The sequence below is a fragment of the Aegilops tauschii genome, chromosome 2, assembly GCF_002575655.3.
Source record: "Aegilops tauschii subsp. strangulata cultivar AL8/78 chromosome 2, Aet v6.0, whole genome shotgun sequence".
Lineage (NCBI taxonomy): Eukaryota > Viridiplantae > Streptophyta > Magnoliopsida > Poales > Poaceae > Aegilops > Aegilops tauschii.
In genome coordinates, this window is record NC_053036.3 from 588,428,839 (window position 1) to 588,440,616 (window position 11,778).

Here is an 11,778-nt window from a genome sequence, read left to right on the forward strand (position 1 = left end):
CCCGATGAGAGGATCGTTGGTGATGACGATGGTGATGATTTCCCCCTCCCGGAGGGAAGTTTCCCCGGCAGAACAGCTCTGCCGGAGCTCTAGATTGGTTCCGCCAAGGTTCCGCCTCGTGGCGGCGGAGTTTCGTCCCGTAAGCTTGCCCATGATTTTTTTTCAGGGTAAAAGCCTTCATATAGCAGAAGATGGACACCGGGGGGCCACCAGGGGGCCCAAGAGACAGGGGGCGCGCCCAGTAGGGGGGCGCCCCCCACCCTCCTGGCCAGGGTGTGGGCCCCTGATGTATTTCTTCTACTCAATAATTCTTATAAATTCCAAAAACAGGTTGCGTGGAGTTTCAGGACTTTTGGAGCTGTGCAAAATAGGTTTCCAATATTTGCTCCTTTTCCAGCCAGAATTCCAGCTGCCGGCATTCCCCCTCTTCATGGTGACCCTTGTAAAATAAGAGAGAATAGCCATAAGTATTGAGATATAATATGTAATAATAGTCCATAATGCGATAAATATTGATATAAAAGCATGATGCAAAATGGACGTATCACTTACCAGACGGTTACCTTGTAACCAGACGGTGACCACACCGGGGTCACACCTGAAACCAAACACTCATGAACACCTCGCGTGTTTAGGGTTCACCACGAAACAATGCATCGCAACAATTACTAATTTGCAAGATTAATTATAAAAAGGTTGATCCATGGTGTGACTTACTCCCGAGTCTTGCCCATAACCGAGGGCGCGGTTATCGATAGATTAGATACACTTTGCAGAGGTAGCGCACTTTACCCACACCACGGAATACCTGGCCTCGCACTCCCTTTAGGGTGGACCAATATATTCCGACGAAACCCTCCCTTTGCCATGCACTCTCCCCGGCCACTCCGACCATCTCCCTCTCCGGGCTAGGTCTTGGGTGGCCTGTGTCTACCAAAGACACCAACGCCCACCGTCGTGGCAAAACAGTCCCAAACGGGGACAAGGTACCATAAAAACAAACGAGCACACAAGGTTATGTCTGCCTACCGGGCCAGTGTATGCACGCCCATAACCTTCCCTCGGGGGAGGCATCGGTGAGAGCCACGACAAAGGACCGAATCAAGACCTTCCCATTAGGTAAATGTGGTCGCACTGAATTAAAAACCCGATTCAGTGGCACCATGATGTGATCAACATCATATTCAGGTTGAAATAAATCAAATATTAATTTTCAGAAAACTTTTTATTACTAACATGGCGTCGTACCGGAAAGCATGCAACTACTCGTCACACAGAGCAAGCAACTCTTAGGCATGGATCAAAACAAACAACATCACTATGTTGCACTACTAAGATCAGAAACTTTTCTGGTTGCAACTCATTTTTATCTACCAACAATATTTTTATTAGTTCATTATTTAGTTGAAAACTATTACTAGCAAAAATAGCTACCACAACTTTCCCTAACAAAATGCCCAGTGCAAAATCTTACTCTACTTAGCCAAACAATTCTATGCACTCAACTAGAAGCTAAAACAAGCATATCAAGCATTATAAAACAACTAGCAATTCACCATATTAATTTATCAAATTTTAAATGCAAATAAAGAATCATATTCAATTAGAAAATCATAGATATTGAAATAACACCATCCAAATGATGCTGTGGCTTGCCTTAGTGCAGAGGAGGGTCACACTCCTCCTGGTTAGCTTCAAGGCAAGATCCTCCTTTTGAAAATATTTTAAAACCACAAAAATAAATGTCAAAACACATTATGAAAATCACCAGAAATTCTAGACAGCAAGGAAAAATCCACCTTCTGGTGTGCTGCTAGAGATTTCTGTAACAAAGACAATACAAAAAGAATCAATTCATTTGGACTTGTGGTTTAGAAATTATGGCTGGTCAAAGTTTGGTCAAATTTCTGATTAAATTTGAATAAATAGAAAATCCTGGGGGGGTGACGTCGAAGGCGTAAAGTAGAAATACGCCTCCACTCGTACCGCTTCGGGCGCGAGTGGTGAGAACAATAGGTGCGTCCCGCGTGTCAGGAGGGGGAGGGATCAGAGGGATACGGAGCTTCACCGGAGCTTACGCCGGCGACGAGGGGGTTTGGGGCTAAATGAAAAGGATAGGATTGAAGCTGGGGTCGTGGCGCACCTGCCCGTACCCGTGGCTTGGCAAGAGGTGGCTGGAGTTGGTCGCGGTCGAGCTCGCAAGCTTCGGTGGCAGACGGGGTTCGCCGGAGAGGAAGAAGACAGCGGCGAGAGGCAGCTCCGAGGGCTCCACGGGGTCCAGGCAGCACCAGAAGACCCCCAATGCCCCGCCCAAGCAGCTGCTTGAGCTCGAGAGGCACCGGAGCGCGGCGTCTAGACTGTGGGGATCGCCGGAGTCCTCGGGTCGGGGCGACCTCCAGAGGCCTGCCCAACCGGGCCGCAACTCATCTACGTGCTCGTGGAGGTGGTGTGGAGTGGTGCGTGGCTAGCGAGGGAGGCGGGGTGGCTTTATATAGCCGAAGCAGAGGGGGGGGGGGACGTGTCGCCGCCGGAGCGCTCTGGACACACGGCGAACGTCGACGAGAAGCTCCAACGCGAGGGGACAGAGTGCAGCGTCAACGCCGGCGCTTGCCCACGCTCGCGGATGAGCACAGGAGGTGGTTTGGGATGGGGACAAGCACACGCGCGCACTGTGCCGTTTTAGCCGCGACTTGACCGGACTTGCTGTGGTGGCTCTGGCGTCGGCGAGCACCAGGGAGGGGTCAAGATTGATGGGTCGAGGGTGGTGGCGCGTTGCGGCAGTCGGAGGCGAGCGCTGGCATGCACACGCGCGAAACAGAGCGCAAGGCGCCAGCCAGAGCGCGTCGAGACGCATGCCAGGCACCGTGTCCACTCGCGGTCACCAGGATGGCATGGTCAAAATGACGCCCAGTAGCGGCCAAACCTTGTCCACGCTCTTGACCGTGCAGTGCTACGTCTGAGAGAGGTGATGGATTCTACCCAGGCCGACCAGACGCGACTCTACCAAGCTGGCAAGTTTCTGGTCAGAAACTTGGTCTCCAAGTTTGGCCACCTTCTAGAAGGCCATTAGGGCTGATCTCCTGGGGTTTAGGGTTTCTTAGGAGGGTGTTTAAGCTCAAGAAAGATCAAGGCCAAAATCTTAGGGAAAAATGCACTTGCTGTACAAAGTGCATTTCTGGTCCAGAAGTGAAAAGATTTTCTACAGCACAAATATTACAAAAAGAGATGCAATATTTTTGCATGGGAAGATGTCCCATGGCCCTAAGAATATTTAGGAATTATCTCAGATTTTTCTGAGCAAGAAAAATGGAGGTTGCTTTGGAGCACAAAGCTCTGAAATGAACTTAAGAGAGAAAAATGAATATTTTCCTTTTAGGAAAAATATTCATTTTATTATTTTGGGAATTTGTGGGAGTAAATAGGTAGATAGGTCACTTGGGTGAAAGCCAAGGATATGCCCAAGTGACAAGTCCATTTGAATTGATTCAAAACTCCAAATCAAATCAGGGCAAAAACCACGATGAAAACCAAGTCCGGAAAGAGAGAGAAGGCAAATCCGGTAAAAAGAAAGAAGGACAAATCCAGGCTGTCACAAACCTCCCCCACTTAGAATGAATCTCGTCCTCGAGATTCGGTTGCTTGGGAAAACTATTCTGGGTATGCAGTCCTTCAAAATTCCTCTCTTTCCCAGGTTGCTTCTTCTTCGGTGTGATGCTCCCACTGAACCTTGTAAAATTTTATCTCTTTGCTGTGAGTGACCCTTTCTGTCTGATCCAATATTCTGATTGGCTTCTCCTCATAAGTCAAATCCTTAGCCAATTCTATCTTTGACATATCTTCCCTTTTCTCTGGTGGCGAGATGCATCTTCTTAGCTGGGAGATGTGAAACACGTTGTGTACTTCTAACAATTCTGGTGGCAATTCCAATTGGTAGGCAATTGTTCCGACTCTGGCCATGACGGGGAATGGACCGATATATCTGGGTGCCAATTTTCCCCGGGTCTGAAACCTCTTGACTCCTTTCATAGGGGTGACTCGGAGATATACGTGTTCTCCGGGTTCAAAGCTGATCTGGCGATGTTTGGCATCATAGTAGCTCTTCTGTCGGGATTTGGCCAGTTGCAGTCTGTCTCGGATTTCCTTGACTTGCTTCTCTGCTCCGAGCATTAAATCAGTCCCGAAAATACGGCTATCTCCGGTTTGAGACCAATTCAATGGGGTGCGGCATTTCCGGCCATACAGAGCTTCATAGGGTGACATCTTTAAGCTGGCCTGGAAACTGTTGTTGTAGGAGAACTCGGCGTAGGGCAGGCAGTCTTCCCACTTGGTTCCTTGTGCCAATGTGCATGCTCGGAGCATGTCTTCGAGTATTTGATTTACTCGCTCAGTCTGTCCATCTATTTGAGGATGGTAAGCCATGCTGTACTTCAAAGCGGTTCCCAAGGCTTGATGAAGTCGGGACCAAAATGCGGATGTGAATAGAGATCCCCTGTCTGAGGTGATAGTCTTGGGTACTCCATGCAGACTGACGATTCTTGATACATACAGCTGTGCAAGTTGATCTGCACGGTATGTGGTCCGGATAGGTATGAAGTGTGCCACCTTGGTTAGAGTGTCCACTATGACCCATATCGCGTCGTTGCCTCGATGAGACCTTGGTAATCCGGTGATGAAATCCATGCAAATATCGTCCCATTTCCATTGGGATACCGGCAGAGGCTGAAGGAGTCCGGCGGGTTTTTGATGTTCCGCCTTTACCTTGTTGCAGACATCGTAGCAGGCCACAAAATACGCGATGTCCTTCTTCATTCCATCCCACCAAAATATTTGGCGAAGATCCTCATACATCTTGGTACCACCGGGATGAATGGAGTATGGTGCTTCATGTGCTTCCGCCAATATTTTCTTCTTCAAATTGGCTTGGTTGGGTACGCAAAGTCTTCCTTAGAACCTTAGCGAACCTTGCTGGTCCATAGTGAAATCCGGTGCTTGCCCTTGGTGCAGCTTCTGAATATATATCCGTAGCACCTTATCATCCACTTGAGCTCTGCGGATCACCAAGTTTAGATGCCTGATTTCTTCAATAAGCTCCGGAGGTAAGGAATCCATTAGGGCATTAAGGTTGGCTGGTTTGCGGCTGAGGGCGTCAGCCACCACATTAGCTTTGCCCGGGTGATAATTTATTCCGAGGTCATAGTCCTTAACCAACTCGAGCCATCTTCGCTGTCGAAGGTTCAAGAAGGGCTGAGTGAATATATACTTGAGACTTTTGTGGTCGGTGAATATCTGGCACCTTTTTCCAATCAGATAGTGTCTCTAGATCTTCAAAGCGTGCACCAGTGCGGCCAATTCCAAATCATGAGTAGGATAATTTCCTTCATGTTATCGCAGTTGGCGAGATGCATAGGCCACCACTTTGCCATCTTGCATGAGTACACACCCGAGTCCTTTTCTGGAGGCATCGCAGTAAACATCAAAACTGCGGTAGATATCTGGAAGAGTTAATATGGGTGCCGATGTCAGCCTGGTTTTTAACTCATTGAAGCTCCGTTCGCAGTCTTCAGTCCATACGAACTTCTTGTCCATCTTGAGAAGCTTAGTCATCGGCTTGGCGATCTTGGAAAATCCTTCGATAAAACAGCGGTAATATCCGGCTAGTCCAAGGAAACTCCGGATCTCTGAGACGGTGGTGGGCGTGGACCAATCAAGTACATCTTTTACCTTGCTTGGGTCCACCGAGATTCCTTCTGCCGAGAGGATATGTCCGAGGAATCCCACTTGCTGGAGCAAAAACTCACATTTGCTGAATTTGGCATACAATTGATGATCGTGAAGCCTTTGCAGAACTGCCCGAAGATGCTCCTTATGTTCTTCCTTGCTCTTGGAGTAGATGAGGATGTCGTCAATAAACACCACCACGAATTTATCCAAGAAATCCATGAAGACCTTGTTCATCATGTGCATAAAGAATGCAGGAGCGTTGGTGAGGCCGAAGGACATAACGGTGTATTCGTAAAGACCGTATCGAGTGGTGAACGCGCTCTTAGGAATATCTTCCTTCTTAATCTTGAGTTGATGATATCGTGTCCTCAGATCAATCTTTGAGAATACTTTGGCCCCACTGATTTGATCAAACAGATCGTCAATCCTCGGCAGTGGAGACTTGTTTTTATTGGTGACGTCATTCAGCTGTCTGTAGTCGACGCACATTCGTAGACTGCCATCCTTTTTGTCCACAAAGATTGCTGGTGATCCCCATGGGGAAGAACTTGGACGAATGTATCCTTTTTGCATCATCTCATCGAGTTGTTTCTTCAATTCCACCAACTCTGAGGAGGGCATCCGATAATATTTCTTATGTATCGGGGTGGTTCCAAGTACCAGGTCAATAGCGAACTCCAATTCCTGGTCTGGTGGCATGCCGGGTAATTCTTCAGGAAATACATCTGGATACTCACTGACCACTGGGATTAATTCCACCTCTTCTGCCACGGCTGTGAAAACCATATCCTTCGAGGGGATGTGTTTGCAGGCATAAAAACTTGTAGTGCGACCTTCCATATTTTTCAAGGTAACTTCTCTGGTCGCACAGCTGATACAGACTTGGTATTGGGTTAACCAATTCATGCCCAGAATGACATCCAATTTGTTGGAATCGATGATTATCAACGATGTTGGAAACTTGACGCCCTTGATGTCAATCTCCAAATTTCGGCAGACGAGATTGCTTCTAAGTATGGATCCTGGGGATTGTACCAGCATGTGTTTTCCCAAAATCGAACAAGAAAAAATGTTTTGGGAAGCAAAACCCCGCGAAATGAAAGAGTGGGAAGCCCCAGAGTCAAATAAAATTACGGCAGGTATGTCGTTAACGAGAAACATACCAATGACGACTTCCGGGTCCTCTTGCACTACAGAAAAAATACACTTCCGTGATGATATGTGTTTGTCACAGTAGGTCGTGTTTTTTGTCATGCATGTACATCCATGACGATTTTATGACAGAATCAAGATAGTCATACCTGTGCTGTCGTAGAAGTGTTCCATGACATTACCAAAATTATCATCACGGAAGTGACCACTTCCATGATGATAAATCGCGTGTCACAGAAGTGCTTTCGTCAAGGGTGACCGGCACGTGGCATCCACCGTAATGGAATGCCGTTAAGCTATCGGGTTGGGTTTTGGATCCGATAACCCGTTAACAGCCCTGACCAATGGGGATTTTCCACGTGTAAAATCATCATTGGCTGGAGGAAACACGTGTCGGCTCATCGTTGGGACAGATGTCATCCACTCATTGGACAGAAGGCGCCTATGACACGTCGACACGTGGCACGGCCCAACAGAGGCCCATTCCTGTGAAAAGGCTGGCCCGTTTGACTTGGTCAAAAGGTGGTCGGCCGGCCCATGGAAAGCCTGTTAATGGCCTGTTCGCATATAGCTCATTTATAGCCCGCTAACCCAAGGCCCGTTACGCCCTATCCGAATTAGGCCCAGTAGCGTCATCTGGGCCATCCAATATGATTCCAGCCCGTTTTCACTTCTGGCCCATGTATGGCCCATGACGTCTTTCGGTCCAGATGAGGCCCTATGTAACTCTTGGCCTATTAACGGCCCGTGGTGAAACTGGCCCGTAATGAACAGTGTATCACTTTACACCCATTAACGGCCCGTGGTGAAACTGGCCCGTAATGAACAGTGTATCACTTTATACCCATTAACGGCCCGTTATTCCGTTGGGCCATTTCCAGCCCATGTTATCTTTCGGCCTTCTTAGAGCCCATTTATTCTTGGGCTCATTTCCAGCATTCGTTTACTTACGGCCCGTTACTGTCATTTTCTGCTTGTGGGCCAAATTCAGCCCGTGTTTACAGTCGGCCCGTTTGTGGTCCGTTAATACGTTGGGCCATTTTCATAGCGTCATCAAATACGGCCTATTAACGATGGCCCGTTATGGTCGGCCCATGAACGGACGATTCCAACTCTAGCCCGTTTACGGCCATAATGCGGCCTGTTATTGGCCCATGTTTGGCCAATCGATCATACGGCCCGTATAAGGCCCATTGATGATACGGCCCGTAGAAGGCCCATTGTTTCTACGGGCCATAGAAGGCCCATTGTTTCTACGGCCCGTAGAAGGCCTACTGTTTCTACGGCCCGTAGAAGGCCCACTATTTCTACGGCCCGTAGGAGGCCCAGTGTCACTACAATAAATATTAGCCCATGGTTATTGTGGCCTAGTTTAAAAAAATAGGTTATTGCAGCCACTACCAAACTGCGGAAAAAGAACTGCACTGACTACAAGCAAACAAAAACAAGACAACAAGGAAATAAATAAGCAAGCAACTTATGCTAGGCTATCACGGCTATTACACATATTACATCCACTGGGCATCAAAGTTCACCACCAATGCAAATATAAGGAACAAAGCAGCATATAAACGTCGCAGCAAAACAAGTCCAGAATTGAAACCACTTCAGAAGATTTCAAGAAACAATATCCTGGGTACCCATAATGCTGGCAAGATTCTTAGCAAGCTTATTAACTTTCTCTTGTTTGGCGCTTAAATCCTCCAGCGCTTGTTGTGGCACAAGAAAGTACGCATCTGAATTATGCAGGGACTTCCTCAGTCCTTCGGCTTCTTGCCGCAGCACAGCTGACTGATGCCTTTCAGCTTGTAGCTGAGACTGAAGAAGCAGAAGTGATTCAGGCAGCAAGTTCGAAGAGCTTGTGCCAGCGGTACTGGCCAGTAACTCGAACACTACATCAACGCAGGACTATGGGGTTTTCTCACTGTCTACAAGATCATTTTTATCACCTTTCTTGGAGACCAACAGGGTTGTCCCACTATCTTGAACCTTATATGCATTACTTTCTCTACCATTGCATAGTGGGGTGCTCTTCTCCAATATTCTGTTTGCATACTACAAGAGAAACAAGCAGACACATCACAGGTTTAGCTTGTAGTATACGAAACTCATTTTGGTAAACCGGTTCAGTAGTAAGGTGGATAGGATAACAACATGAACCAAACATATATCTATGTACTATGGTCACTGTATTGTCCATATCATTCTAGTTTATGTTCCCTAATCAAGATAGAGACACAGTTCAACTCATATATTTTTAAGACACAGCAGCATAGACAGAATATAAGTGTGAGAAACTACACAGCATTGGCAGCACTTGTAATGTGCATCACATGAGAACATAACTGTTTATACAACTTAAACTGAAATCAACATAGAGCAAGAAGTTAGAACAACAATCCAGTTAAAGAAATAGGTTTAAAACATACCTGTTGCGCCATTGGAGTTTCAATTGGATCCTTCAAATTCAAAAGTAGTTGGTATGAGTAAATACAGTGATGCAACAGCAAAGGAGTATGGACCATAGCTACGGAATCTGACCTGAGAACAGTTGCTCTTCTGCTTTAAACATGGAGTTTGGGTTAGCTGTGGTGGTCTTCGTGCTTTGGGCACTGCAGTAGCTTTACAAACTGCTCGTGTGGGGGTACTCTGTGGTGGACATGGTGCTTTGTCAACTAGAAGTGGGTTACTATCCGCTGGGGTTGCGGTTAGATGGGTTGTAGCTGGTTCTCTGCCCAACGTGTAGGTGTGCTATCTGGAAGAGTCTCGATTATGTGTGGTGGGGCTAGTTTGTGGGCCAGTACAACCATGGTTCTATCTGCATCGACGGGTAGCACTGTCTTTTGTGAAGAACGGGGTTTTTGCTCCCTTAGATACTGCCATCACCCCCTCCAATTCAAATGGCCGATAAACAAGAAAAGAAATTGAACATACAGACATTGTATGATAGACAGATGTGGTAATTCACATATATGTTGTCTAACCAAACAGGACAGCATGACACAATTTCACATATATGATGCCTAACTAAACAGGATAGCATGACACAGTTTCAGATATATGATGGATAACTTAACAGGATATAATGGCATAATTCAACATATGATGAGTACCTAAACAGGATGACATGAAAAAACTATATGATGTCTTTCTAAGATAGGTTGGGACGAAATAATTCACATACATGTTGTCTAAGATTACAGGATGGCATGATATAATTGACATAATTGATTCATATACTAAGCAGTTGGCACTCGCATGTATGATCTCTAAACTAAGCAGGTAGAATTCAATATTGTGCATATGATGTCTAAACTAAGCAATGCAAGACACCATATGCATCATATGAGAAGTATAAACATTGCAACTTAGAGCATACACCTCAGGTGGGATATAGGACTGGTCATTTGTCTCTGAATCCTCCTCCGAGGAGCTCCCTCTAACCATCGAGATATACGCTTCAACAGGTACCATTGCCTGCTCTGAAGACCTTGTTTTCACTCCATATTTTTCCATAACCGGCTCAAATGGCTGATACACATGAAGAGTAGTTCAATATACACAGATTGTCGACAAATGGAATACGTAATGAAAAAAAAGATGGCATAAGATAATTCACATATATGATTCATGGCTCCATGGCGGTGCATAATTCACATATATGATAACTGGCTGAAAAACATGGCATTGCATAATTGACATATCTGATATAGAAAGCAAACAGGAGGCATTCACACAAAACATGTCTAATCTAAGCAGATGGCATGGCAATGCAAGACACCATAAGCATGATATGAGCAATATAACCCAGCCAAGTTAGAGCATGCACCTCGGGGGGGATACGACTGGTCATCTGTCTCTGAATCCTCCTCTGAGGAGCTATCTGTAACCAGCAAGAAATCTGCATGGGCAATTCAAAACTCAAGATTGAACAATAAAGTAGCAGGTAATAATAACTGATGTATAACGTATGCAAACACAAAAGACTGTGACCTCTCTTCTGGAACTGTGTAGTCCTCAGGTTCATCTGCTCAGTCGATGATGGTAATGCAGTTGGCGTGGCTGCCGGCAACGGGGAAGATGATCTGAGGCGGCGAAGAAAGTCTGCAGGGGGGATCTCTGCTGAAGTGAACGCTTCTGTCGATGGTGCACCTCAGGTGGGGTGGATGACGGCATAGCAGGAGTAGGACATAACACACAGAGTTTTCTTTGACGCTTATCTGAAAATGAAGTAAATCTGTAAGGGCTCCTTAGAATTGGAGGATTCTATAAACGCAGGGACAGGAAAAACACAGGAATAGGATAGGAATGCACGTGCAAAATAGAGCATTTGGAAACATAGGATTTCAATCAACCTGGGTGTTTGGCTCACATGAATTGGAAGAAACACAGGAATGGAGAAACAAAGTGATGCGACGAGTGTACAACCTCTTTGGCATAGCCTTGTGGACAGCATCATTGGGTTGGACGTGGAGGATGGTGATGATGCTGGTGTGACTGTCGGAGGCGGGGAAGAAGATCCGAGGCCTCTGGAAACGGCACCGAGGGTACTGCTCCGCTGTGATGGACGGTTCCGTCGTTGGAGCAGCTCCGCTAAGGTGTACGTCGACGAGGCTGAAGCATGACAAGACAGACAACGTTAATCTGAAGTGGGACCCTAAAATCATCTGCAATAGATGATGTAAAATACATCACCAAAAAGTGCTAGATGTAAAACGCATCAGCCGCGCCACGGCCGCTTCGACAGATGTTGTAAGTACTGTTCACTCTAAACTTAACTGAAGAAAATGAACTTTACAGTCGAAACTGAATTTTACTGTCGAAACTTATTGAACTAGTAACAGAGCACTGCAATAGATGTTTAGGGCGTTCGAGCACTAGTAGCAGAGAAGCAGTGATCTAAAT